At 51.1% G+C, this 5,826-nt stretch overlaps 1 protein-coding gene across 1 annotated transcript in view; it reads right to left on the bottom strand.

The window, feature by feature from the left end:
* Positions 1-5,826, bottom strand: part of TNS1 (tensin 1) — a 270,893-nt gene that overhangs the window by 203,179 nt on the left and 61,888 nt on the right. The gene's annotated exons all lie outside the window — the stretch shown is intronic.

Below are 5,826 nucleotides of genomic sequence, written 5' to 3'. Positions count from 1 at the left end.
GGGGGAGGGGTGGGGCGCGGACCTGCAGAGCCAGACCCCCTCTGGGCATGGGAAAGGGGAACTGGTCTCGGAGGTGAGGGAGCCTGCTCCCACGGTGGACCCCTGCCAGGGGCAGAGGTAGCCCCGGCCCAGGCCCCATGCCAGCCAGGGCAACAGTAAGGGGGCCTTACTCCCCCGTGCACAGACGCCAAGCAGGCAGACAACACACGGGACCCCAGAGAGACACACAGACTCAATTCATGGCCCAGGAGAGGGCACATGCACACAGAACTACACACACCCATCCATACACACTCATAACTCCTTACGCCCAGACATACTCACACAGAGACATTCACCCTTGCCACTTATATCCAGACATACAGCCATGCACACACATGCACCCTGCAAACACACACAGCCGCACTCTCACCTTCTGACCAGGCCGCACCCACACACACACACAGTTTCCACGAAGACCTTCAGGAGGCAAACCCTGACTGCTGTGTGGACGCGGACATGCGGACAGATATAACACAGACTCACAAACTTCACGTCCCTGAGTTGAAACACACACACGCAGACCCCTTAATCTTGCTCCATAGTCACACAACCAAGCTGGAATCAAATTTCCTATCAGGTTCCCTCAGCCTGGAATGTCCCCAGCCCTGCCTACCCCACCCTACCCTCCTATGCTGGAGGAGGGGGTGGGGATGCAACCCTTTAGTCCAAGAACTAGGCAGAGCAGTTTGAGGGGCCACTACACCCCCTACACCCTAGTACTGCAAGATGAGGTGAGGGGTTTTCTGAGCTGGGTTTCTGTGCTGACCTGGGTCTTGTTGGCTGCTCAGGGCCGATGGAGGCTAGTGGGTCAGGGGTACTGGTAGAGAACTGGCAAAGGGGAGGTGGGGGAACCACTCTGACCCCAAATCCTCCACAGCTGCAACCCAGGGCCCCAAGGCAGCCACCCTTAGGTATCTAGTGCTCTACCCACTTCTAGCTTTGAGCCAGCCTGCTTCTCTTCAGGAGCCTGGTGATGCAGCAGTTGAGCACTTAGCTGCTAACTGAAAGGTCAATGGTTCGGACCAGCCATTCTAAGATAAGTCAGTCAGATTCTGTCAAGATTCAAAAAGCAAACACAATGCCATAACGTAGATTCCAACTCATAGCGACCCCCACCCCCATTGGGTTTCTGAGGCTGTAAATCTTTACGGAAGTAGATTGCCCCATCTTCCTTCCGAAGAACAGCTGGTGGGTTTGAACCACTGACCTGGTTAGCAGCCAAATGCCTTAACCACAAAGCCACCAGAGAGCCTTCTGTAAAGATTACAGCCTTGGAAAATCTTATGGGGAAGTTCTACTCCATCCTGTAGAGTGACTATGAGCAGAGTCAACTCAATGGCAACAGGTTTGATGTTAGTTTGGTGATCCTCAGTAGAATGCAGAGGGGGACACTGAGGCACAGATTAAGCCCAGGAGTGGGCAAAAGCGGCTCCAGGGTTCCCTACACTAAGGCTTCTTCTGGTTTGTCTGTGACCTAACAGAGTGGGGGTGGGAGAGAAGCTGGGAGGCAAACTGGGTGGAGCCTGGGATGAGACCTATGACCATAAGCCCTTGTTTATCAGAACTGAGTCCTGGCCCCAGGTCAGGCCCGTGACTCAGCTGGTGCTGAGCAAGGCTGGCCACCCAATTCTACTTGACACCACTGGCCACCCAGTTCCACTCGGGTACTTCTCCACTCCTGGCCTTGATGAAGCATATACCCCCACTACGCCAGGACACACCCATCACTTTATCCCATCCCCAACAGCCTCTTCTGGCCTCAAAGTGTGGAAAAGACCTTCCCCCACCTTCCTCAGCTGACCAAATCCTAAACCTTCAAGAATAAGCTCCAGCACCCTTCCTTCACTACTCCCTGCCTTTCTAGCTATCACCACGGGGATGCATTTCCCACCATCTTGGTTCTTACTGTTGTGAGCTCATTCAAGGGAGGAACCTGTGTGCATGTCTCTCTCTTCCTCTCTTTCATGCACACACACACACGCACACACGCACACACACATGCACACACACAAACACCCTGCACAACACATAGTGAACAACAGAAACTTAATAAAGTTTCGCTGAGTTGGACCTGACCAAAGATTTTCCCTGGAGTTTATGTGCCCCTGCATTTAACCATCCTCACCCCACTCTCAGCCTTTGCCTAAGCTGTAACACTCTCACACCCACCCATAGCAACATTCATATTCCACCAAAAACGCATCCCTGAGTGTCCGCTCTGGGCCTCCCAGTTCCATTTTGGACAGTAGGAACACACTTGGAGCCAGGACTTGGTCTGGCTCCAACACCACACTTTATACTTCTGACAGTTCCCCAAATGCATCAAGGAAGTACCTTGAGGTCTCCTACCTCAAGGCCTTTATACTTGCTGTTCCAGCTGCCTGGATACTCTCCTCACCCAGCACTCTAGTCTTCGCTGGGCTGAATCCACTCAAAGCCATCTCCTCAAAGATACCTTCCCTGACCGCCCAAATGAAGAGTACCATTGAGTTGCCATTGAGTTGACCCCGACTCACGATGACCCCATACGTGCCAGAGTAGAACTGTGCCCATAACGCCATCAATGGCTGATTTTTCAGTAGATTGCCAGGCAGTTCTTTCAGGTGCTCTGGGTAGACTAGACCCTCCAACCTTTTAGCAGCAAAGCACATTAACCATCTGCACCACCAGGGGCTCCCAAACTAGAGTAAGTCTCTCCCTGCCCCCATTTTCTCTGTCAGCACCCTGATTATTTCCTTCATGGCACCGTTCTCAGTCTGAAGTCATCTTTGGTAATTTCTTGCTGATTTATGTACATAGTATATCTCCTGACACCAAACTCAGGAGGGCAGGGAACACACCTGTCTCGTTCACATCACATTCTTAGCTTCTAGAACAGCGTCTGCTCCAGGCCCTGCGGGAACTGCTTCGTACAAATTAGAAAAAGGGTCATCCTCTGAGCTGACCAGCCTCGGGGACGCACAGCTGGGCCGGTGCACCTTGTCTCTGTGGGGATGGCAAGAAGGTGCTCCTTTCCCTGGCAGAGCCAGCCCTGGGCCAGGGTGCGTGTCTCGGTGAGTGCAGTGTGGACTGATTCCACTTCTCTCTCGGACATGCGCCTTTGGCAGGGAATGGCCTGTAGGAGCACACAGAGCAGCCTTGCTTGTCACATAGTGAGCGGACACTCAGTGAATGTCCTCAAGAAGGCCCCAAGTGGTGGGGCAGAGAGAGAAATCGCTGGGCAATTGCAACTCGGTGTGCTGAGTGCTGCTTGTGCATGCTGGAGTCCAGGGAGCCTGTCCCTGGAAGCCAGGAGGCCCCACAGTGGGGAGCAAAGGAAGACCTCCCCAACCTCACAGCCCAGAAGATGAAAGAGCTCAGCAAACTGAGCTCAAGTGGCAGGTTCCAAGCAGGGCAGGCATGGCCAAGCCCCTGCCCCATGGATGTTTACACCTTCAGAGGCACCACCCCAACCCCACAGAGGCCCTCTCCCCCAAGTCCCCTGCAGGGATAGCTCCTTGACATTCTTGGTCACCTTGCTCAGGTCTTCTTCCATGGGGCAGTGTTTCCTGCTGTTGAACTTCCATCCCTCCTGCTGTAATATGAACCTTAGCCATTGCTATTCTGTGGGCTTCTCACTTCCCAGATCAATGGCACATTCAGATGTGTTACAGAAAGGTAAACAGTGGGAGTCAGCCTCCAAGGTGTCCATGTCCTTGTGTAGTTTCCTCCGTGGCGAATAGGGCTCACCTGTGTAATCAGTAGGGTCCTATACAAATGATGGCAAAGACCTAAGAGATGGTGTGGCTTCAGCTTAGGTACACTCACTCTGGGGGAAGCCAGCTACCATGTCACAAAGATACTTCAGCAGTCCTATGAAGAGTCCACATAGTAAGGACCTGAGGCCTCCTCCCATCAGCCTTGTGCAGGAGCCATCCCGGAAGTGGATCCTTCAGCCCCAGTTAGGGCCTCAGATGACTGCAACACCAGATGACATCTTGACTGCAACTCCACGAGGGACTCCAAGCTGGAATCCACCTAAGTCCCTTGGGAATTCCTGACCCATAGAAACTATGTGAGTTAACCGCTTTTCATTTGTTTGTTTGTTTTTAATTATTTATTGTGATTTGGGTGAAAGTTTACAGAGTAAATTCACTTTCCACACAGCAGCTCACATATACTTTATCTCATGACATTTCCCACAAGCTCCCCTCCTACTTCCTCCATAGTTACCTCTTCCCTGTGTCCTTCCCTCCCATGCACTTCTGTCCCCCAAACTGTCTCCCTGTGCATACACAGCCCTTTTATTCTCCCATGATTGATCTCTCCAAGGAGTGTATCTTCCTAATGTAAATGCTCAGCTCATATACCTGTCTTTTGTTTGGCTGGAGGCCACGGGAGTGGATTCAATTCTAGACCTGAAGGGCAGCAAGCGGCCATAGTCTCAGTGGTTCCATCGGCTCTACCAGACCAGCAAACCTGGTCTCTCTTTTTTTTTTTTTTCCCAAATGCTTTTGAGTTTTTGTTCCACATTGTTCTCCCACTCTGTCCAGGATCTCCTACATAGACCTCCCTCCAAGTGGTTGACAGTGGTAGCCAGCCACCATCTAGTTCTTCTGGTCTCATAATCATATAGGCTGAGGATCACATGGTGTACCAGTCACTTGGTTTTCTTCATTCTTCTTTGCTCTGGATGAGGAAAGACCCATCATTACATCTAGATGGTCGTTTGCAAGCTTTTAAGATCCCAGTTGCTACTTGCCAAAGTAGGAGGTGAAACAATATTTTGTGTAGTGTATTATGCCAAATGAGCTTGATGTCCCCTGCAACTATGGTCCCAAGCCCACAGGTCCAACTACTTGCTCCCTCTGGGTGGCTGGCTGTGGCCAAGAAGTGACTACAACCTTGTCCCTTGTCAGCTCTACTATATACCTGGGAATTCTTACAGAATATACAAATACATTTGTAGAAACATTTTCTGCCAACCCTATACATGGTCATGGGCACACTCCCCCCTGCATAGACATATCTAACCGTTCAGCCTGTTCACCCCTCTATCCATCCATATATCAATGTTTGCCTTCACTGACAATGCAGTATGTGCATTGTATGTGCAAAAGCGTTCATCTTTGTTGTCTGTACCTCCCATGTACCTCGCTCTGTCTTCCTCTTCCTCAACACCACCATGTTGATCCCTCACATTTGGTACACTGCCCTTCACCCAAATCAATACTTGTCTCTACCTATCTAACAGTGTGCCTTCCCCACTCCTCCCACCCTTGGTAACCAACAAAGAAAATTTCCTTCCATATATAAACCTTCCCTTAACTTTTTACAATAATGGACTGTTCTGGTTACCTAGTGCCGCTCTGACAAGAAATACACCACAAATGGGATGGCCTTAACAAACAGGAGCTTATTCTTACAATTTGGAGGCTTTAAGTCCAAGTTCAAGGTGCCAGGCTCTAGGGGCTGGGTGAAAGCCCCTCAACCTTGGGGTCCAGTTCTGCCTCCTGCTCCTGGCCCAGTGGAGCTAGAGGCATTTCTTCACTCAGACAGCTGCTGGCTGCTGAGGCTGACAAGCCCCAAGGTGGGCAAGTAAAAAGGCACAGTCCCCATGTTACCAAACCACATGGCAGGCCATTAACTTAAGTCCATTGTAAGTCCCAAGGTTGGCAGAGCATAGCAGGCTGCTCAACAAAGACATGGCTACATGCAGGGTCCAAACGTGCCATAGGCTAGAGACCATTCTCAAAGCTCCTCCTTATATACAGGAAGCAGACTACATCCTAAAGGCAGCTACTC

Source organism: Orycteropus afer, unplaced genomic scaffold, assembly GCF_000298275.1.
Source record: "Orycteropus afer afer isolate SDZICR_OR568_19922 unplaced genomic scaffold, OryAfe1.0 scaffold00002, whole genome shotgun sequence".
Classification (NCBI taxonomy): Eukaryota; Metazoa; Chordata; class Mammalia; order Tubulidentata; family Orycteropodidae; genus Orycteropus; species Orycteropus afer.
This window is presented reverse-complemented; position numbering and strand designations above follow the sequence as displayed.